This window comes from Ambystoma mexicanum, chromosome 9 (genome assembly GCF_040938575.1).
Source record: "Ambystoma mexicanum isolate Mex_15411 chromosome 9, UKY_AmexF1_1, whole genome shotgun sequence".
Lineage (NCBI taxonomy): Eukaryota > Metazoa > Chordata > Amphibia > Caudata > Ambystomatidae > Ambystoma > Ambystoma mexicanum.
In genome coordinates this window covers 1,199,134,648-1,199,158,920 of record NC_090931.1, presented here as the reverse complement: position 1 = coordinate 1,199,158,920, position 24,273 = coordinate 1,199,134,648, and the positions used below count along the sequence as shown (strand labels likewise).

Below are 24,273 nucleotides of genomic sequence, written 5' to 3'. Positions count from 1 at the left end.
AAAGATCAGAGTGAACTGGGAACATGCCACGAACACACATCAACCTATCCTTTGGGAATCACAGGTAAACAAGAAGAAAGGCACTGCACACATGATATATAGTTATATAGTTCATGATTGGCCCTGCCATTGGTCAAGAATGTGCTGCATGCGTAACATTGCGTATTCAGAATATGATTCACGTGTCTGTTGTAAGAACAGGGCTCAAGTTGAGGATGATTGCGGGTGGACAGAGTCCACCCACTTTTTTCAGAGGGTGGTCTCAGTAACCCCTATCCCCAGCTAAAATGAGAAACATTGAATCCACTCCTGGAATATTTGAAAAAAGCTGACTTTGCTGATGGAACGGCAGTCGTCAGGTTTGCAGGCAGGACACCTCACCACTTATAAACTCATGGAAAATTACAAACAACTAAAGGTGAAATGTCCCATTTCGGTACTGCACTTTCCAGGGAAAACATTTGTATTGGTTCTTGGAGTTTAAAACATGAACACCTTTTAACGTTTTCAAAAATATTATTAGAAAAAAATATCCACTCTTGGTTTTGTGTGTGTGTTGATGCCATTTGTCATGTCAAATGTGGGTGGTTATGCAAAGCCAATTTAACGAAATATGCATATTTCACCTTGATATGCTAATTTCTTGGGACATCACATCCCATTGCGTTTGAAGATGAGTCCCTCCACTTGAATGTTTAGGACTTGACCCCTGGGTAAGAATGTACATGAAGCATTCATGAAGATCCCAACAAGTGTTTACATGTAAAGCTGTTACAAATATGCATAGAAGGTGTCATATATGTGACATTTAGCATTTCTATGCATTCATTAAGGACATTAACACAGTATTTATGAAGCTATGCAAGAGGAATTACGTGGCTTTAAATAATCTGTTACCTTTGAAAGTATTATGCATTGTAAACTTGTTTCAATAGGTATAATTGTGTACCATTTTAAGCACTTTTTGTAGCACTATAAGCACAAGCACATTAGATTTAAGTAGATCATTTTAGCATGACAGAAATAATGTAGTGGCTGTATAGGAGGTTTATCAAGTTGAAATTAAGGATACATATTTTGAACAATGTTTTGGTGCAATATAAAAATGAAAATAACACCCTGAATATATAGGCTGAATCAAACCGTATATGCAGTTTGATAAGTAAACCAGTGAGAGATGTGGGTGTGAGACTCATGGCCCTGAATAGAATGGGATGTGCATAAAACTGGTGTTACTACTTGTCATTTTATTCCTGGATATTAATCTAAAAATGTCCAATTCATATCACACAACCAAATTACATCTCTAATGTTGTCGAAAATATTCACATAATTTCTGACATGTTTACTTTTCTATGTCAAAACCATGACTGGAGGTCTAGAGATGGCCACAACTCTTCAACAGCAAAGTACAATTTGATCAAATCCAAGATGCTTGATGGTAGCCTTTGATAAAAGACTTTGATAATATATCTAGCTACTTTTTAAATATTTTAATTGTCCTGTTAAATCCCCAAAAAAGGGGGTGGGGCTGGGCGGAAGATACCAAAATACATTCAGCCTCATTAAGAGTTTGGTGGTACAGCAAAAACAGGGTAATGCAGTGGTTACCACTGCATTACTGCCGCATTACCGCACCGCCAAACTATGGGCCTGGAAGAAAGGCAGAGGAAGACCCTGCAGCAGAATGCTTGAGGTTATTCCACTGCCTTATCACCAAAAAATAGCCAAATCGACGGAATTACCAGTGGCCGATTTACTTCTGTGGTAATTATGCTGAAATACCAATGGAGTCCCATGGACTCATACAAATGGGGGCTAACACCTCCTACCACCACTTGTAATATGTTGGTAATTCAGCTGGACCAAGTGGTGGAAATGTGAAAATCTGTGTGGTGGGAAGTTGGCAGATTTACCACCAAAATACCACCATACTTGTAATGAGGCCCATTGATTAAATCAGACATTTACAGTGCATTGTCAATGAATTTAAAACCAAGTGAGATTGTATTTCACCCCAACCCAAAATCAAATATTTATTAAGCTTTGTGCATAGTGATACAGACAGCATTTTATGCAGTCTGTGGGCAATTCTTTGTTAATTGTAATATAATTAAATTGTACCCCAAGTGTTTTCACATACATATTTAATACTCTGCTGTGATACGTAGATGTCCATACCATAGCCTAATGAAGACCTGTTTGATAATGTTTTTTTCTCTGAAGGCCATATCTATATAATAAGCAATGGAAAATACATGCAAGTTCCATTGTGTCATTTCTATTCCCATTACAGTGACGTCAATTTTAATTCTATATACTGCTATTTTTTTTATTGCACAGTGGCACTCTATTAGTGAGGTGAAAGAGGAGGGACCATTGTAGCTTTACTAAAATGATAAAACAATTCTTTGGTTGAATAAGTCATAGCAGTCAGGTCATTCTAAATTGATAACACTGCTTCCCAAAAAATGTACATGCAACGCATAATAGTGCATGTACAATTAAAAGCATGGAAACCCACAACCCCACATTTAGTCTAGGTTGAACTAATGGACGGAAAATGATTTAGATATATGAATAGACATGTCATTTTCTTTGCCCCTGTTCTCTGATTACATAAACTGCTGGTGTTATTGGGGAAAGCAAATTATGAGTTTTTTTTGTAAATGTAACGTTGTATAATTTGGAGAAGACCAACATGCAGTAAGACAACTCAAAAGAAGCCTCTCACAAGTGCCTTGCCTAGCTTACCCTGTCAGAAACAAGGAGTTCTTCTTGGAGACAGGTTTCTCTAATACAAGCTTGACTGCAGTATTATATCAAAAGCATGACAAGGTCAATAAAGTAATCTCCTATGCGAGTAAAACTTTATCCTCTGTGGAGGAAAAATTCAATGATTGTGAGAAGGAACTCCTGGCAACATTGTGGGCATTGAAGAATTACTGCCCGTTTATCCAGGGGGAACACATCATAGTGGAGACTCCACACCAGCCTCTGCAATATCTCCAAAGTGACAGAATCCAGGCTGGAAATGTGAGTAATTCCCGAATTACTTCCTGGATTCTGTCAATGCAAGGCTTTCCTGTGGAGGTCAGATATGGCCAAAACAAGAAGAGTCCCCTCGCGCAAGGTCTGGCTGACTTGCATGATTGTGCCAGAGAAAACTATCTCAAGGACGAAAGTCTTAAAATCAAGGACAACATGGAGGCATACCTCAATTCCCCACACAAAGTCTTTGAAGAAGACAAGTGTGAGGGAATGCCCACTGTCTATGTGGATGGATGCTCTTACAATGTTGACAACAACAGGGAAAAAGAATGTGTGGCCGGCGTAGGGAATGCATGGGTGAATGAGACCCCAGAACCCTCCGCTGGGTACAAGATTGGTCCCCGAAGTAGTCAAGTGGCAGAGTTGATGGCTGTGCATCAAGCCATCCTCACTGCTGTCCAACATCAACTCCACAAACTGGTCATAATCACAGATTCGGATTATGTACGGAACGGGTTCGTGGAGCACCTGGTTAATTGGAAAACCAGAGGCATGTTATGTGCTAACAACAAGCCATTGAAACATGGGAAATTAATTAAAAATATTGATGATCTGGTGACCTCAAATGGGATGACCATCTACTGGAAAAAGATTAAGCGTCATTCCAAAGTAGAGGGACCAGACAAAACGGGAAATGACTTAGCTGATCAGCTGGCCAAAACCGGGGCCATCCAAGGGGATCTAATTGAGATTGAGTCCCTGATGGGGGAAATCCAGGTCACTGCTATCACTAGGTCCCAGACAAATACTCACAATGATCTCTCAGCTGCACAATGGAGTAAGTTGACACCAGATGCTGATTTGATTACAGCTCAGAATGGGGATCCAATAATTGGTAAGTTTTATCAACACATTGAGGACCCTGAGAACTTTCCCCTGAAGGATACCTATTACATTGGGAAAGAGGACCTCAGAGTGTTGATGAAATGTCCAAAAATATTCTGAATCCAAGACGGTTTGTTGGTGAGGAAATCGCAAGTTGGCCATGATCAGTGGGTGGTTCCTAACTCCTTCCGAAGTATGATGTTAAGTCACGCCCATGATGCGGCCACAGCCGGTCATAGGGAGTTTCATACAACACTTGAAATCTTAAGAGAGGTTGCATACTGGCCACACATGGGGCAGGACCTCAACCAATACTTGAAGGGGTGTCTTGTGTGTGAACAATTTCAGCCAACATCCCTCACACACCGTGCACCTCTCCAAAAGAGGAGGATGACACTTCCATGGTCAGATTTGCAAGTAGATTTAATTGGGCCCGTGATTCCCTCCTCTAGGGGGAACAAGTACATGTTGACCGTGACATGCTTGTTTACTAAATGGATGGAATGGCTCCCGGCCCCAAACTGCAAGGCAGAAACAGCAGCTGCCCTGATGATCAACCACATCTTTTCGCGTTTTGGGCTACCCCAAAGGATCGAGTCAGACAGAGGTAGCCACTTCACCAGTAAAGTAATGACAAAGATGTGGGAGATACTTGAGGTTAAAAGGAAGCTACATATTGCTTACCGACAACCCTCTAGTGGTGCAGTCGAGAGATACAACAGAACAATTGTGACCATATTAAAAAAGTTTGTGGCAGATTCTGGGCCAAGTTGGGATATTCGATTACCTCTTGTCCTAATGGCCATCAGATCTACGCCTTCATCTGCAACTAAAATGTCACCGTTTGAGCTGATGACTGGACGCATGATGGTGCTTTCCCAGCATCTGCTCTACTGGACCCAAGAGCAGACATTGATCAATGCCTCCACAACTCATGAGTATGTTGAAAACCTAAGAAAACACCTTCAACATGCTTTTGCCTATGTTCAACGAAATCTAGAAAGATCAGCAGACAGCATGAAGACCCACTATGACTTAAAGACTACCAGAAAAGAATACAATGTAGGAGACCGGGTCTACCTATACAATTTCTAAAGGAACCAGGCCAAACAGCGAAAATTTCTTCCTACCTAGAGGGGACCTTTTGAAATTGTAGACAAAATCTCACCAGTCGCCTACAAGATCCGCATCCCCAAAGGCAAGTTGGCAGAAGGGGAAGATAAGTGGGTCCACATTAATCAGCTAAAGTGTTGCCATCCTAGGCACACTCTGCAGGAACTGGAGGAGTCTTCTGGAACCCCAGTGGGGGCCACTCCCGATCCATAAAATTCCAACTCTGAAATATTCCACATACAGTCTATAAAATACAATAATGCAAATGTCTCCTGATTTCCCAAAATGTATATGTCCTCCCTACTACATTAAAAGTGGTGGGGAAATGTCTACAAATATGTTTTTGCTTTGTCATCCTAGGAGAGAGAGAGATAAACCATGGAGACTAACCAAGGAGGATTACCCGGGGACCGGGAGCAAAGATCTGAGGGGCCCGGAGTATCGCTCAATACTCGCATCAGGACTGGCGAGGAGAACCGAGTGATCCACCCCTGATGGAGGAAAAGAGGCTGAACTTTGCCATTAGTGGAATCAGAAGAGATGAGGCTGACATCCCAGTCTAGCGAGTTTCCATTGATGGACGCACAATGCCAATTGCAAGAGGGGGCTTGTGGGATGTCTCAACCCACTGGTCTAGGCCCTGCAACATTACTGTGCATTGATGGCAGCAGAAACTTCAGAAATGGCCACTGGAAAGCATGCTACTCGCTAGAAATATCCCAAAATTGTGCAGTAAAAATCTGAAAAATAGGCCGCCATCCACTTTTGCCTATGTCAGTGGTAACACAGGAGACCACTGCCAAACCCACCATTGGGCTACCCACAAAGTAGCCTGAGATCACTTGAAAAAGCAATGCTGATTGCCAAAAAGAAACACAGAGCTGTTTGGAAATCTGTTTTCTTGATTGTCAAAAATGTGCAAAAATCATGTCTCACAAACCACCTAAAAGATCAAACCTCCTTGTTGGGTGTTCCACATTATTCTGCTGCAAGAATCCACATAAATACAATGTCAGCAAGAATCATATGTTATCAGAACAAAATCCTCTTTGAAAGATACTTGATGGAAAGAAAGCTGTCAAAAATGGGTGTAGTACCGTTACTCACCTCTGTCAGAAGCCGGGGATTTAAAACCAATTATGTTTAAAGTGAACATTGAACTCAAACTATGCCAAAGATGAGAGTTCCATCAAAATGCCATATAAGAGTGCCACACATTGATTTTCATGTTGAAAAGGGACTGGTAGTAAAGATGGGTTTGCTTATTTTAAATTTATAAATGTATTTCTTTCACAAGGAACTATGTTACAATTGACCAGAATGTGACCTGGTTCAGTTAAAACTTCCAAGAGGCCTTCTTCCCCTGAGAATCTCACACCTTGTTCATTCCCACCAAAAGGAGAGCATTTTGCATTTGCATTTTAATCAGAAGGGGAGGAGATTTCACCTGCTGTCTTGACCAAGAAACAATGGATTCCGTGGGGTGAATAGGAATGCTAATTCGGGTGTGACTGACAACAAACTGCTCTGGCAGGAAGGCAGGCCATGTGACCCTCTGACTCAGCCCAGCTGTGGAGGCGGGCCAGACTGAAATTGTTGATTGAAGTTGGTGTAAATGAATGTTTTAGAAAAATGCTTATAGCAAAGTGTACTGAACGGACAAAAATATGAAACTTAGAGATTGTGAAAATGAAATATTCGCTCACAGTATAAGACTAATAGGCCGATTCATGGAATTAATGTGCGTCGAAAATTCCCGCGCAGAGGTGCCAAAACTTGCGATTCGCAGTAAAAGTGCAAAAATCGCAGTGCAACTGCGAAAATCGCAGGGAAACCAGCGCACATTGATTCATGGAAGTCCGTGCGCGAGAAAAATATTGGATGTGTGCTGAAAAAGTGTGTGGCGCACGCCGGCGCACAGGTCATCCAACGGCGCGCGCCACGGCCGCTGCGAAATCGCACATAGAACGGCGCACATCACAAAAGTAGGCGGAACACGGGGCGGAACACTCGGATTGGGGAACAACGCGTGAAAATATGGGCGTCACGGGGGAAGTACAGGAGGCAAGTGCGCGGAACGCCCACACGCTCACCTACAACTCGTATTCATGGAATCGAATAGGACAAACCAGCGTATGGGCAAAGACGCGCACAGGGCCAAACAAGTACGCCACAAGAAAGCAGGCCGTCGCGTCCCTGCGCCTGAAATAAATGTGCGCCAAAATGTGCGCTAACAAAAAGCACCCATATACAGCTATAATGAATGATCCATACAGTGGCCCTCTAGGACAAATGAGGTGCAAAGGGGTACCGACAAACACGGACACCCGCTGTGTGAAAAATAGCTTGTGCCTGTATTACGGGGTTCGCGGGAAGTTCTGCACGCGGTTGGCCTGGGCACGAGTATTCCGGGGTGCGTGGGAAGTTTCACACGCGAATTTGCAGGGTACGTGTATTTCGGTGTGCACGTGAAGTTGCACACGAAATTTCAGCAGGGTATGTGTACTCCGGGTGCGCAGAAAATTCCACACGCAAATCCAGCAGCCTACGTGTATTTCGGGGGTGCCGGGGAGTCCCACACATGAATTGGCCGTGTGGGTCCTCCCAGCTGTTCCCTCTACACCCTCCACGCCTCTGCAGGCGGCCCACACCACAGGGGACTACCCTGCACCCTTGCACATGTCCCGCAGGCAGCCCATCCACCATGGCCATGCCCCCCTGCCAACCCACATGTCACCTTGCACTACTGCCCACCAACGCATGTCTCCCTGCACCCCCACCCCCCAGAATCCAGGGGCACCCTCCACCAGGTCCCCACGCATGTCTCCCAGCACCCCCACCCCCCTGCATCCAGGGGCACCCTCCACCAGGCCCCCACTCCTGTCCCCCTGCACTCCCACGCCCCAGCACTGTAGGGCACCCTCCACCAGGCCACCACTCATGTCCCCCTGCACCCCCACCCCCCTGCATCCAGGGGCACCCTCCACCAGTCCCCGACTCCTGTCCCCCTGCACCCCCATGGCCTGCATCCAGGGGCACCCACCACCAGGCCCCCACTCCTGTCTCCCTGCACCCCCACCCCCCAGCCGTGCGATTTGCCTGGGTACGTGTATTCCAGGGGTGCGCAGGTAGTCTCACACGCGATTCCATCAGGGTACGTGTATAATGGGTCCGCGTGAACTTCCACACGCGATACCAGCAGGGTACGTGTATTCCAGGGGTGCGCGGGTAGTCTCACACGCGATTCCATCAGGGTACGTGTATTATGGGTCCGCGTGAACTTCCACACACGATACCAGCAGGGTACGTGTATTTTGGGGTGCGCGTGAAGTTCCACACGCAATTTCAGCAGGGTACGTGTACTCCGGGTGCGCGGAAAATTCCACACGCGAATCCAGCAGCCTACGTGTATTTCGGGGGTGCCGGGGAGTCCCACTCGTGAATTGGCCGTGTGGGTCCTCCCAGCTGTTCCCTCTACACACTCCACGGCCCCTGCAGGTGGCCCACACCACAGGGGACTACCCTGCATCCCTGCACATGTCCCGCAGGCAGCCCATCCACCATGGCCATGCCCCCCAGCCAACCCACATGTCACCTTGCACTTCTGCCCACCAACGCATGTCTCCCAGCACCCCCACACCCCAGCACTGTAGGGCACCCTCCACCAGGCCACCACTCCTGTCCCCCTGCACCCCCACCCCCCTGCATCCAGGGGCACCCTCCACCAGGCCCCCACTCCTGTCCCCCTGCACCCTCACCCCCCAGCACTGTGGGGCACCCTCCACCAGGCCCCCACTCCTGTCCCATTGCACCCCCACCCCCCTACATCCAGGGGCACCCTCTACCAGGCCCCCACTCATGTCCCCCTGCACCCCCACCCCCCAGCACTGTAGGGCACCCGCCACCAGGCCCCCACTCCTGTCCCCCTACACCCCCACCCCCCTGCATCCAGGGGCACCCTCCACCAGGCCCCCACTCATGTCCCCCTGCACCCCCACCCCCCTTGCATCCAGGTGCACCCTCCACCAGGCCCCCACTCATGTCCCCCTGCACCCCCACCCCCCAGCATGGTAGGGCACCCTCCACCAGGACCCCACTCATGTCCAACTCATGTCCCCCTGCACCCCCACCCCCCAGCACTGTAGGGCACCCTTCACCAGGCCCCCACTCATGTCCCCCTGCACCCCCACCCCCCAGCACTGTGGGGCACCCTCCACCAGGCCCCCACTCATGTCTCCCAGCACCCCCACCCCCCAGCACTGTGGGGCACCCTCCACCAAGCCCCCACTCATGTCTCCCAGCACCCCCACCCCCCAGCACTGTGGGCCACCCTCCACCAGGCCCCCACTCATGTCTCCCAGCACCCCCACCCCCCAGCACTGTGGGGCACCCTCCACTAGGCCCCCACTCATGTCCAACTCATGTCTCCCAGCACCCCCACCCCCCAGCACTGTGGGCCACCCTCCACCAGGCCCCCACTCATGTCCCCCTGCACCCCCCAGCACTGTGGGCCACCCTCCACCAGGCCCCCACCCATGTCCAACTCATGTCTCCCAGCACCCCCACCCCCCAGCACTGTGGGGCACCCTCCACCAGGCCCCCACTCATGTCCCCCTGCACACCCACCCCCAGCACTGTAGGGCACCCTCTACCAGGCCCCCACTCCTGTCCCCCTGCACCCCACCCCCCTGCATTCAGGGGCACCCTCCACCAGGCCCCCACTCATGTCCCCCTGCACCCCCACCCCCCAGCACTGTGGGGCATCCTCCACCATGCCCCCACTCATGTCCAACTCATGTCCCCCTGCGCCCCCACCCCCCAGCACTGTGGGGCACCCTCCACCAGGCCCCCACTCATGTCTCCCAGCACCCCCACCCCACAGCACTGTGGGACACCCTTCACCAGGCCCCCACTCATGTTCAACTCCTGTCTCCCAGCACCCCCACCCCCCAGCAGTGTGGGCCACCCTCAACCAGGGCCCCACTCCTATCCCCCTGCACCCCCACCCCCCAGCCGTGCGATTTGCCTGGGTACGTGTATTCCAGGGGTGTGTGGGTAGTCTCACACGCGATTCCATCAGGGTACGTGTATTATGGGTCCGCGTGAACTTCCACACGCGATACCAGCAGGGTACGTGTATTTCGGAGTGCGCGGGAAGTTCCACACGCAAATTTGCAGGGTATGTGTATTTCGGTGTGCGCGTGAAGTTCCACACACGACTGGGCCTGTGAGAGTGGGGTACGTGTATTCCAGGGGTGGGCGGGAATATTTACTCGCGACTGGGCCTGGGAGAGCGTGTTACGTGTATTCCTGGGGTGGGTGGGAATATTTACTCGCGACTGGGCCTGGGAGAGCGTGTTACATGTATTCCTGGGGTGGGCGGGAAGATTTACACGGTCGCCTACAACGCGCCAAAAAATAAAAGGTCCAATCCTGGAACACGTACGCCAGCATGAAGCAGGCACACGTCCCGCGCAGCATAAAAGAGTGCGCAAACAACAAACAAGCTCAGACGCCAGGATGAATATACCGTTCCTAGCAGCGGTGGCCGTGGGATACCGCAGGAGGAGGAGAAGGATAGTCAGGGCCAGAATCTTCACACCCAGAACCAGCCTATTTGGTATGCCTGATGATCAGGTGTATGGGAGGTACAGGTTTCCACCACACATAATACTCGACCTGGTCAGTGAGTGGGAGGATGACCTCACATCACCCACCCTGTGCTCCCAAGCACTCAGCCCCCTGGAGAAGGTCCTCAATGTACTGCACTTCTTGGCTACCGGATCATTTCAGCGGACAAGTGCCATAGTGGGGGGGTGTCAAAGGCCACGGAGTCACGGTGCCTACACCAGGTGTTGGCCATCATCACTGCACGCCCATCAGTCCGCAGGCATATATACCTGCCCAGAACACCTGCAGAAAGGCAGGCTGTCAGCCAGGATTTCTACAGGGTGGCACAATTCCCCAAAGTGCTAGGTGCCATTGATTGCACCCATGTGGCTCTACATCCCCCCAGGGCATCTGAGCACATCTGAGCACATCTATAGAAACTGCAAGCACTGGCATTCCATCAACTTCCAGGTAGTATGTGATGCCAAGGGAATCATCACCTCAGTATATGCCAACTATCCCGGGTCCACCCACGACAGCTTCATTTACAGGATGTCAACCCTAAACCGGGACATGGAAGCTGGGCGGCATGGCGATGCATGGCTTCTTGGTGAGTAGAAATGCCACAGCACACGCATGCATGACAGATACAGAGTAATGTCAATACCCCACTAATGATCCCCATCACCACCTCCCCAGGGGACAGTGCCTACCCTCTGAGCACACACATGATTTCGCTCCCTTGACCGTTCTGGTGGGCAGCTGTTATACGCTCCCCCAGTAGTGTGCAGGATCATAGTGGCAGCATGTGTCCTGCACAATGTTGCAACACGCCGAGGCCTGGCTGTGGACATGGTGGTGCCCCCACATCCCCAACCACATGCACGCCCGCTGCGCATGGGAGTCGAAAGGGCATGGGGTGAGGCAGCCCATACGCAGCTGGTGGCTAATTACTTCACATAGAAAGCACACCCCTGTGGAGTGCACACAGCCCTGGCACATACCATCTGACAATCAATGATGACTCAATCTTACAATTCTGATGAATTAAGGGACAGTCAACTGTCAGAACCAAAGCAGCCTGAGATTGTTCACCTGGAAGTGTCACAATGTGTGCATCCCTACCTACACAAACACCACCAATGCAGTGTCATCAAAAGACACACTTCCATGCAGCAAAAATGAATACCCACTTGCAAAATACAACATGAGAACAGTGCCATGTCACCCAACTCCTCCCTGGCACGGCCACACAACACACCATGGCATGTCATGCAATGTGAGAGCAAACAAATTAATCCCCACAACATGCCCCAAGTGTCACCAACTACAGTGTCCCTAATGGAAACTGGCCACACATGAAATGCTCACAGTAATGCAGGACCAACACCACACATTACCAAATACTTACCAATAATACCAATCACCTACACAGCCTCCAACCTACCATAAACATGACAGTACGGACTTAAAAAATTGGTAGCCTCACTACCTGATAATGCCAGCACTCCGACCACTTCCAACTATACAGTGTTAGCGCCACGCAAGAGTGTAGGTGCACTGCTTACAACATGGACTCCAGTTCCAAAGTAGATCGCCTTGTGAAGACATGAGAAATGGACCTGCAAATTAGGAGGAGGAGATGGATGCAGAGGCACATATCAATACACCATGCAGTGTACAATACAACCACAATATGCACTAGGAATGTATACACAGTATTGACTACAGACTGCCCACACATCATATGGGAGTCCAACGTCACTGTGTAAGTCAATGTCACTTGGGCACACCCTTTGCAAGCCCATGGAAACGGGAAGCAGGAGGGGTGTGTGTCACACAAACCCAAGCATCTGACCAAAATTCAGGACAAGCCTGCATGTGCCCAGCCACAATACAGTGTATGCCCACGGGAGCCACACAAGGCAACACACTGTCAAAAAAAGCAAGATTCAAAAATAAAATAAATAAATAAATAAATAAATGGCCATGAATGGGCCCGGGGGGGTGGGGGAGGCCACCCAGGAGGTCCGAGGACAGGATGCACACCAAAACCCTCCTGTGTGGATCTTGCGGAAAAAAAACACCTTCATGGGCTCATGGCCTGCACGGCTACCCTATTGTGGGAGAATCGCTGCTGTCGCTCTCCTCACCCTCTGCAGCTGCATCAGGAGGTGGTGGCACTATGGGAGGCAGCACACGCAAAGCCCTAGTCTGGTCCTCCATGGCAGAAAGCATGCAGATGTGGAAGGTCTGCTTCTGGAGGATAATTGTGCGGAGGTCCCCATGCAACAACTCACGGGATGCCCGGACCTCCGCCCCAGTTGCCTGCATCTCAGCTGAGAGCGTACGTGTGACCCACTCCAGCTGCTGTTCTGTCCTCGTGTTAGCTGAAGCCTCAAGCTCAACCAGAGTTGCCCTGAGCTGACGGAGTTCCACCCTCAGGTCTTCCCTGTGGCCCTGGGACTCAATAGAAATGGCTTCCCGCAGAGTCGCCAGTGCCGCCCGCCTGTCCCTGTTGGACGCCAACATGTCCTCCCTCTGTGACTGGCTAATGGAGTCTGTTGCCTGCTGTAGTTTTTCAATTAGCCTTTCTTGGGGGACAATAGAAGTGGCCACCCTATCCATGGCCTGAGCCATCATCTCAGTTGATGCTGCCTGTTGGTTTGCCATACCGTATATGGATTGCTCCCATGCGGTATTGCCAGGTGGCGTACGGCCACCGCGTCGGCGGGCACCACACCTGTCTGGGGCAAGGCGAACTGCGCCTTGCTGTGCCAGCACTGCCTGAGGCTGCAGGACTGCATTCCCCCTCTGATTTGCTGGCCCAGGAACAGGATCAGATGTAGCGGAATGTGACCCTGCATCCGTAACCACCAAAGGCGGACCTACCAACACTGACATCCCCATTGAGGGTTCTACCCCTGGTGCAGGTGGGTTGGACAGTACAGAATCCCTCCCAGAAACACTTACCTGCGACGGCACATAGGTCTCATCATCCGAATCGACACCTGAATAGAGCTCGGGGGAGGTGCACCCAGAGACACCCCTTGAGATGACGGCCTGCAGCAAGTGTGGGTTCTCACCCACCACCACACCACGTCCCTCACTGGTGGCCGGTCGGGCCTGAGACCCCTCCTGGGTCTGAACCATCTCCACAACCCCAGCAGTATCAAGTGCGTCATCCCCTGCAAAGACATGAAAGAAAAGAAATGGGAACAGGCATTAGCAACATGGAACACAATTAGGGCTGAGAAGCAACAGGAACTGTACTTCATTGACACATGTACCACATGACTATAACCCTCCCATGCATGCACTGTCACTGCGTATGAAGGGGAGGCAAATGGCACACATTGATGACACCAAGATGGAAGACCAACAAATTTGCTGCATGCTGCCTAGCAGTGCCATCACACATTGGCCTGTGATTGGCATGTCCAATACACATACATGACACATGCCATCACACAGATGGCATGTACCCTAGCCATGTCACACATGTGACAATAGGACTAAGAAATGCCTAGTGAAAGTGGTGGAATGCAGAGAATCAGCCTGAATGAACACAGAATAACATGCAACTATGTTGTGGCAAGATGACAATTAAAGGGCAACTGGCGTGAGGTTGGGCTGAATGTCTACTGTTGCCAGAAGGGATACTGCAACACCCAAATACTGGTGCGCTGAATGTATTGGATGAAGCACATGGGTGACCCAAACCACTCAGGCACACACCCCCTCACCTGGCACTCAATCAGAAGCACTCACACACACACCATGCACATGGATGACACACACATGCATGTGCACTCACCGGACAATGCCTCGTAATCTGGCAGGTCTCCCACACCTTGGATCTGTTCCTCCGTGACGTAGGTCCCAGCAACATACTCATGTGGAGTGAGTTCTATATCCTCTGCCGGAGACCCACCTCCAGTCACTAGAGTTGCGGCATGACTTGAGGCCAGCTTTTTCTTTGCCCTGCGCTTAAGGTCATTCCAGCGCTTGTAGCAATCATTAGCTGTGCGCCTCATGAATCCAAGGGCACTTATGAGTTCCGCAATGGTCTGCCAGTGTGCCTGACGTTGTGCAGGTGTGGTCTTGCATCCTGCAGTAATCACCATTTCTCTGTCATGTGCGGACACATACTCCACAAGTGCATCAAGTCCGACCTGATTGAAGTTGGGCTTCCTGGGTGGGCCGGACTGTGTAGCCGTGTCTGGGGCATCAGCCTGTACTGGACGAGCACTCTTCCTCTTCCACTTGGAAGGTGGTGGTGATACTGAGTGTCCTACGTCGCTCTGGACACTAGGGGCAGGAGCCCCGGTGGACTGTGGACTAGGAGTGTGGGAATGAACACTCACCATGGGACTTGGTGCAGGCATTAGCTGAAGTGTGATGTAGTCAGGGGGAACGTCAGTAGGATGGACTAGGACCGACACTGTCCTGGCTGGGACACTCAGAGCTGGGGTGGATGGAGCCGCAACTGCCCCTGCAGCCTCCCCACCCTGCCTACTTGGGGCAGCAGATGACATAGCTGCCCCTGATCCACGTGGGCTGGTGACACCAACGTGCACCGCCACACTTGGCCTAGACATGCTGACCTGGAAGTCATCCATGAGTCACCCAGTGCCAGGTCTGGTGCCACAATGGGCTGGTCAAACAAGGGCTGAGCAGGGATGGTGTCAGCCACGTTACCCTCAGCCAGGGGGGGGGGCATGGGTGTCCCTGACTGGTCACCCACACATGTTGTTGTGCGTATGGGAGTTGCAGTAAACTATTGTCCTGGGCAATTGGGGGTTAAAGGGGTAGGGTACTAGATGGAATTCGTACCCTAGTGCTCTAGCAAGGCTGCATTTGACCCCTGGGGGAAGATGACGGGTCATGCAACGTACAGGCTCCCCAAAAAAGGGAGATAATGTGCACGCAACCCCTCCTAGACCACGTGCGTGAAAAAAAACCTGCACTACGCTGTGGCACCCAGAAACACAAAAATGAACGTATGCGTGTCACACGCAGCCTAGACTGACCTCTAAAGGGGTAGGCAACACACGGGGCAAGCACAGATGCCAAATACGTGCGCGACTCACCGTCTGCCAGGAAAAATCGCGTGAAAAATATGTGCGTGTGCGCGTTGGCAACACCCCCGCCAAAAGACGATTTGTACGCTGTCTGAGGAGACAGGACAACAGGAGAAGTGAACGTTGTTTGAGGAAACAGGCCCAGGAAAAAGACAAGAGGACAAAAAGCTGTCAGAGGTAACAGGGAGTACGAATTTGGAACGTCGTGAAGTAAATCTCGTGTGAACCGACAAGAAGTACAGATTTCACCTACTCGCCCTCCACGAAAAGCACGTACAAGGAAATGGCTTCTACATGTACCTTTTAAACATGCCCACACATCCAGCGTCACTTCCGCGTGTACGCGCTAAGGCCCCATCCTCCAATTACACGAGCTGACACTCTGACGTGCAGTCATTGGACGTGTAACATGCACCCGTGTACAGGGAAACGCCCGCACACGCACGTCACAGTCCCCTGTGGTGTGGGCTGGCTGCAGGGGCCGTGGAGGGTGTAGAGGGAACACCTGGGAGGACCCACATGGCCAATTCATGTGTAGTGCTCCCCACGCACCCCTGAAATACACGTGCCCTGATGGAATTGTGTGTGATACTTCCCAGGCACCCCTGAAATACACGTACCCTGATGGAATCGCGTGTGATACTTCCCGCGCACCCCTGAAATACACGTACCCTGCTGATTTTGCATGTGATACTTCCCGCGCACCCCTGGAATACACGTGCCCTGATGGAATCGCGTGTGTTACTTCACGCGCACCCCTGATGTACACGTACCCAGGGCAATCATGTGTGGAACTTCCCGCGCACCTTGGAATACACGTACCCTGCTGAATTTACGTGTGGAATTCCGCGCACCCCGAAATACACGTGCCCAGGGCAATCGCGTGTGAAAGCCCCCGCGAACCACTGAAATACACGTTCCCCGCTTGGCATTTGCTGTTTGGCAGCCCTGTGAACTGGTCCAGGGTTAGCGCAGCCCTTTGCGATGAATTGGGAATTTTGATGGCTTTTCCTTGCGCGAGGGCGTTCTTGGAGGCATAACTGGTGCTGCTGCAGGGTCTCTGCGCCACTCTGCGCCATGGCTGGTTTTGGAGGCTGAAATCCATGAATACCCAGTGCGATGAAATGGATTTTATGGCACGTGGCTGGCGCAGTGTATCGCACGGGGACACTGTGCGCCAGCCGCTTGCGCCACTTTTGTGCGAAATTCTATGAATTACCCTGTATGTTGGAATCTGTGCGATGTTCTAAGACTGAACCCCAGAAATTATTCATATTGTAGCCATGGTGTTTATGTTAGGAAGATGAAAAATTACAAGAATGTGCCCAGAGGGGACGTGCATGCATGTATAACAATTGGTGCAGAACTAACATTGAGAAACCCACCATAAGCGCAAAAAAGTTGTCATTTATGAACCATAGCTCGCAGGAAGAATGGAGTTGACCGTAAATGTACCTTAGGCAATCTGTCATGTAATTATGTATTATGAACAACTTGTGTATCTTTGAAATATGTTTTTTGGGGAAAATAGATTTCCTAAGAAAAAGCAAAGGGGAGGGATTTCCTTTGGGCCATAAACACAACATCACTCTGACACCTGATGACACACTGCTCCTGTCTCAAATCAGGAGAGGGGAAATTCTCTGACCTATCAGATCCTTAGAGGGTTGTGCATAGTAGAAACAGCCTCCCCACCCACTTTGGAAATACATAAATTGGGACTGTTGAGGACAGACATGGACACACACTTTCCACTCCTCAACTGATTTCTTGGCGAAGCACCCTGCAGGAAGATCCGGGCTCCAGATATAGATCCAGAGACCAGACTCTAGAACCAAACTCTAGAACCTTGAAGCAGAGAGGCCTAACCCAAGAAGCTGAACCCTTTTTCAGCAGGCCTCAGCATCTTTTGCAACCTGACTCTAACCCCTAAACTTCCACGGGACCTAACTAAATCTAACAGCCTGGCTGAGCTGTTTTGCTGTTCTAGCTAAGAACCCTGTGCTAGAACCAAGATCCAGACCCGCAGAGCAGAGCTGTAACCCAGAACCTGTCAGATCCAGTCCAAGAGGCCGCGCCGACCAGAGTGCCTTGCTGAGAGCAAGGTCCAGGTGCCCTGAATCCTGTCCTGTGGCGAGAGAATCCCAGCCGAACCCTTGACCAGATCTTTGGCGGGCCCACCCCATTCTAAAGCATAGGAGTGAGTATTTAGTCGAGAACTGTCTACAGTCATCTCTTAGTTTAAAGTAATCCTATTCAATCCATTTCAACCTATCCAGAATTGCATCATAGAATCTTGTGTCCATCCTGAATTCTTCTCATTATATTGTCTATGATAACTGTAGAGATAATCATCTATGCGCTGATATTTTGAAGAAAGTCAAGTGTCTTGGAGCACAGCAATCAGAGCGGAAGGCGCCCTGATCTGGTGGTTGTCCCATTCGGTATCTTGTACTTTCATAGCCCCTTAGTATAAGTCCATATTGGTTCCGAATCTTTAAAGCGCAATCTGTCGTTTTGAAATCTTGACTCTGTTTCTGAAAAATCTACCTTCACAAAAACCTCTGTAACTTTTGAACCGCACATCCTAGAAAGAAATGTAAATGTCATTTTGAAGCTCACATCCTCAGCTTTCAAACACATTCCAATTCCTTATAGTTTTTACCTAATCGCGTTTCCCGCACGCAAAAATTGCAGCGATTTGCAATTTGGCTCAATTTCATCCCATGTAAAACAGCTATTTCTTGATTTCAAATTCTGAATTTCGTTTTCAATCTGCTAATCATTCTATAATCATTGCTAGTGCTGACCTGATCCAATATATAACAACTCTCACTAGTTCTGAATCCATTTAGTGAATTAAAATCTTTATATGCATTTTCCCATTCATTGCAAATCACATTCAAAAGCATTTTGACCTGTTTTTTTAAAGCATTCCTGTTCTCTCTAAGCTTGCTGGGGGAATTGGGATTGAACTGCATTCTTTCATATCAGTTATTCCTGAAACCTGTGTGCCCTCTTCCACCTCTTCATATTGCATACTGGGGGGAGTGAGTAATAACAGGGGGAAAGAGTGATCATATTGTCTTTTGATTGAATTCATATCAAGTTTTATTTCTGTATTGCATTCTTTCCTCTCATTGCATTTCCATGAACCATACAAAGTATTCTCTGATATATTATCTTCCTATTTTGACTCCTAATTGATTAAAGAGATTGTTGATAGTGTAATATTACCCATTGATGATCATTGTTCATATGCATAAGTGTGATATTCAGATATTATTCATATTCATAAAAGTATCATCTATATATTGTCAAATTCTTCAAATAAATCTTTTAATTTGCAAAACAAACCTATCTCTTGGTTCAGTGAGACCGGAGGGATTCAAAGAGAGGGGCGTTATATAAGGGTACAACATTCAGAATTAAACGAAATTTGACATAAAAATATACAAATAAGGGTTTCCATTGGGCATCCCACACTAGGCGTTGACTTAGTTGGAGTGCTGGATTGAAATCACTTACAGTCTCTCAGCAGTATTTTGCACTAAGGGTTTTCTCAGATGCGAGATGGCGTCTCCTAAGTATAGTGCATTCTTATAGTCTAGGCGTGATGTTATAATTGCAATAATTGTGTGCGAGCTGACAGAGTTAGGGCGTAGCCTATAGGACAGTGGAGATTTCTAACTGTGTTAGAGGTGGTGGGCCCAGAGAGGGGTGGCAGGGGCTGGGTTGAGGGAAGAGCACATTTCTTTCACATAGTAAGATCTCAGTTTTGCATGGGTGGAGTAACATGTCATTGGCTGTCATCCAGCGTTCAATCTCACAGAGTCAGGTTGCCAGATCATGAGAGATAGAAGAAGAGTTATTTGATATTTTGAAGATGAGTTGATTTTTGTCGGCGTAGTTGTATCAATATACACAGAGAGATTAAATGAGGGCGGACAGCAGGTTAAAGAGGACATGTGAGAGATTATTACGGTGAAGAGATCAGAGTATCCACGTGCAAGTGCAAAGTTGCATGGTTTTAGCACTGAACGCAAAGTGTGCCCTATTTCTAAAAACACTGGGACAAATTAGAAAACCATTGCACCATGACAATTGCAGTTTGGCATGGTATATGCACAAGGTCAAACATTGCCCTAGTTCAACAAGAGAAAAAAATGTGCCCTTGTGTTAAACCCATGGGCTTGATTTACAGAGCATTTTTCAAAATGATTTCAGATACGTCTCCAATGTTTTGTGCAGTGGTGCGAATTGGAGCAAAGTCTCTGTACTCTGGTATGGTATGTATTCAAACAAGCTATGTTGGCCTAATTTCACATATTTTCCTATATAGTACTAGATAACGTATTTGGTGCAGTTATCAGGATGTTCATTTAAAACCAATTATTTATCTGTTTCCCTGAGTGTAACAGATGTATTTCTCAATGGGCCCGATTCATGGAACTATTTGCGTGAAAAATCGGGACTTTGCATGACAAACTGCATGCAAAATCCTGTTTGTTGATCCAACAAATTTACTGCATGGCACTTTTACGTACTTTGTGTGGACTTCTTGCAGGCTTGGCATATCACTGCAAGAAGCTGAGTGCCTTGGGCAAGACACCACACAGTGTGGGCGTGGCTTGTGGAGAAGGCAGGGTAGGGGGCGGAACATGGAAAATGAGGAATTACAAGGCAAAAAGTGAGTGTTATGAGGGACGCAAGCAGTCCATTGCATGCACACTATTGTATGGAATGATACGTATTCATGTATCTGAGTGTGCAACCTCTCAGCAGGGAAATCCCTCATACTTTCTGCCACCCAAAGGCAGGCATACAGACACTTTGCATAGTATATACTGCACAAGACTAACACTGGGTGTCGGATTAAGGGATGCATGTTCACAGCTATTGTTCCGATCTGCCTTAGGTGTGCATGTATGCAGTGTAGCAGGGTGCAGGCATGGTTTACTGGTTTTGCACGCAGATTCTATGAGTTTTACCTGAGTTACGATAAATGATATGCATGTTGTTGGGGTGCCGGTAACAGTTATGGGGGAACCTACTTAGGATCCCTGAGATGCAGGCCTGCTTGCAGGGTCCTCACGCACTGTATGAAGGGTGCATATATTCGTGCCCGGGGGAGCATGTAAAGGTAGCTGTTGTGGCTGTTTTTGCTTTGTGTGGGGTTGGGTCTGGGACATTCCGGCTGCGTCTTGGGTATACGGTTACTTTGTGCAGACAATTCCATGAATACACGGAGCACACATTTTTGATTCTGCACACAGGCTCGCGCAGTGTCATTCTCGGCGCACGCAGCCTTTTCGGGCTAAATTCACACTTTTCCATGTATCAGGCCCAATGTTTTCAACTAGAAAATAGCGCAATGCACACACCTGTTAGTGCTGGGAATGTTGCACTTCCCTCTGGTGCTGCTATTTTAAGAAGATTGTTTACCTCACACTCCTATCAAAAAAGCTTGCAGTAAAACATGTATGCATGAACAGAGTTGGTTTTATCGCCAATGGGAAATCGTGATTGCTAAACAGTGAGTTGAAAATTGACAGTGATTTGTCTCCTGTGCGATAGGCTTGCCAAGTGAATGCCTTTCATAAGCTGATATTGTCTGCTATCTTCCAGCCTCGCTTTAACATCAGGTGCCGTGATGCTGTATATTGGTGTTAGGGGAGTCTGCCAGCTATCAGATGTGAAGGTCAGGAAAAGCGAATAGCGGACAAGTGAAAGCTCTGCTCTCAGGCATTTCACTTGCTCGTCTTATTGAACACACAAACATTGTCATGAGCATTGCATAGATGCTAGTGTAGTCTATGCATAATGAGTTCAGCATTGCAACGCACTTACCTACTGCACTGTATGGTGTGCATGTGAATGCAAAATACAGATGAACATTACAAATAATCTCTTGAGCGCTCAAAAGCTCTAGAGAGTAATTCATGCAGTTTTTCAACCTAAGTACACTCTCATTTGGGAAAATTACATTGCAAGTGGAGTGACTTGCATTTCTCAGAGGATGGAACAATGAGTATGTTTTTCCAGCTAGTTGATGCTGCATATTTTACATTCAATTATAGGGCATAACACATCGTAATTGCTTTCTGCACACCAACAGTATATCTATTAGTTATTTAATATGCAATCATAGTATATCATGACTGTATTTTCAATGAAGAATGTATATACAATGGTTTACACATTCAAACTAATATCACAAAGCACATTTTATTTTATTTTATAATATTTTTTTATTTATAGAGCGCACTGCAGCCCTCGGGCATTGAGGCGCTGAGGCGCTATGAAGGACATGTAAAAAGGCATGATTCAGGGTTACAAGAATGCCGCCCCACAAAAATACTTGGTGCAGAATGATAAAATACATGGTGAACAGTTACAGTCGGCATTCCAGGGAGGCAAACAGTGAGTGCATCTGCTTAAGGCTATTTAGGCATCTGTTTAGACAAAGAGCTTAGTCTTGATGGCTTTCCTGAAGGCAGCGTGAGAGTCAATCTGCCGCAGTTCTGGTGGGAGAGCGTTCCAGTGGGTGGCAGCCAAGTTGGGGAAGCTTGAGCCGCCAGCGCGCACTTTGTGTGTGATGGGTGCAATTATTCTGTCGGCGTAGGCCGTTCTAGATGGTCTGGAAGTGGTGTGGGGGATGATTCTGTGGGCTAGGTAGGGTGGCGCCAGCCCATGGAGGCATTTGTGCGTCAAGGCCGGTATTTTGAACACAATCCTCTCCCTGAACCAACCTCCTGATTTCCGAGATGTGGTCGCGTCTTGAGGTGCCTGTGGTGTCTCTAAGAGCGTTGTTTTGAGCTAATTGGAGTTTAGCCAGGTTTGTGTGAGAGGTCCCTCACTGTCCCTCAAAAGAAGCACACACTAACCCTGTCAGGGCAAGCTCTCCCTAGGTAGCCGGTGGTGCGCCGCCTATCTAATAGGGATAGAGGTAGAAACTTTCCCTCATTAACAATTATTCATATCAATGAATCACACACAATTTAAAAATTCAACCAGAGCAAGTATGGGTAGAGCCAGTAACCATTAGATCTTTTCTCCTCTGTGTCCTGTGGAAGACTTCTCCCACCAGGATTTACTACATGTTTATTCACCAACTTGGTGAATATCTTCCAAACATCAGACCTTGTTCCAGGATGTTAAATGAAAAGGAACCCTGAGATATGGGATAGCCTAGAGGCCAAAGTCCTTTCTAGGGATGATGGTTTATATGACGTGTTCAATATGACTTAAAGCAACATCATCTTAATCATGATGGGTCTCATGATCGTTGGGTCGACTGTTTTTGATAACCAATACAAGTGGTGTCATCTCCTTCAGGACCTAGTTGTCATGTACAAAGCGTATATTACTTTCGAGTTCTGTAATTTTCTTAAGCAATGTTTGAAAGTGATTGATTCTGCAGCGTTTGTACAAAGACGGGGGAAGAACTGGGATGGCGGTCGTAAGTCGGTGGTATCATGATATTCCAATGCCTTGTCATGAAAGAATTGTTTCAGTCTTACTTTCTGCATGAGCTGAGTCAGTTCGATCCTTGTCTGAAAAGGTTCATAACGTGCTATGTTTAAAGCTGAATTGCGTTGATCGGGTGTAGTTCAAGTTTTTCTCAAATGGACAAGGGCAGTGGAAAAATTGTCAATATGTTCTTTGGGGTGCAATCAGTTGATGCAGTTGTGTATCCCAGGTGCACATATCTTATCACACAAACACTATTTAATATACAGAACGGAAAGAATAAACTCTGTACAGAAGAGGTAAAGGAATTCACATGGTGAGATAGCTCTGTTGTTCATTTGTTATAATGGAGAATGTTATCTGAAGTCCATCCCACTGGGAGATGTCCCTCTTTTTTCATTAAAGTTGCATAACATGGGCCCAACCTTGAGCTTCATTGATCTCAAACCATATATCCTGCATCACGCTAAAGAGCTAAAAGCAGGGTAAAACGTGTCTGTGATTAGTGAATGCCTTTAGGCGAGGTCCGTCTTTTGCCAGCAATGGCACAGTTAAGGTGATAGGCTGTAGTTTGCGAGAAGAGGTGGACCCACTTAGAGGCTTCATTTAATGCAAAAACTTACAGAAACAGAGGATGGAGGGTTTGATTGACTGCAGATTATCAAGTATGCAGGTATTAAGCGATCTTTGTCTGACTCAATCTCACCTCCCATCCCCAAAGTTTAGGGGCCCATTGCCATTGGAAGGGATGATAGCCCTAATGTCATGCCTTCTTAAAAACATTGTCAGTGGTGCAGGCAAAGTGATTCATGCATGGTTTGATTTCAGGATCAATCTGATAAAACACTGAAGCTTGTTACTGTTAGGTAGAATTCTCATTTCTGTGCTAATTCCCTTCAACCTTAGGGTTCCCCAGCTCTTTTGCTGGACTTGAGGACTTTTTAATTTTAATCCTGGGGGGAGTGAGACCTTTTTCTTGTGTTTTGATCTGATTTGGATTATGTGCTTCCTTTGTGTTTGGAGTCTGACAAACTCCATAGGCATCTACTTTGTGTATGGTGACACACAGCACCTTCTGTGCAGTGTCAGAGAGAAATCCTTTAGATTTGTCTTAAGG

General features: G+C 48.1%; 1 protein-coding gene across 1 annotated transcript in view; it reads left to right on the top strand.

The window, feature by feature from the left end:
• THSD7B (thrombospondin type 1 domain containing 7B) overlaps window positions 1-24,273 on the top strand; it is a 2,969,219-nt gene that overhangs the window by 2,467,886 nt on the left and 477,060 nt on the right. The window lies entirely within an intron of this gene.